Raw genomic sequence first — 286 nt, 5'->3', positions numbered from 1 at the left:
GTGTGCGCCTGTTTGTAGAACAGACAGATGCAGAAATACATTGAGAGAAACATGTTTTCATACAGGTACCTGCATTCATACATATGTACATATATATTTATACATTAGCTTATATATATATATATATATATATATATATACACGTTCATACGCATACTTGTATACATTCATACATTTATATACGCACACATATATATGCATGTGTGCATTTATGTTTGTAGGTATGCATGTATGTCCATAGTTATGTGTATATATATATATATATATATATATATATATATATATA

This window comes from Octopus bimaculoides, chromosome 20 (genome assembly GCF_001194135.2).
Source record: "Octopus bimaculoides isolate UCB-OBI-ISO-001 chromosome 20, ASM119413v2, whole genome shotgun sequence".
Taxonomy (NCBI): Eukaryota; Metazoa; Mollusca; class Cephalopoda; order Octopoda; family Octopodidae; genus Octopus; species Octopus bimaculoides.
This window is presented reverse-complemented; position numbering follows the sequence as displayed.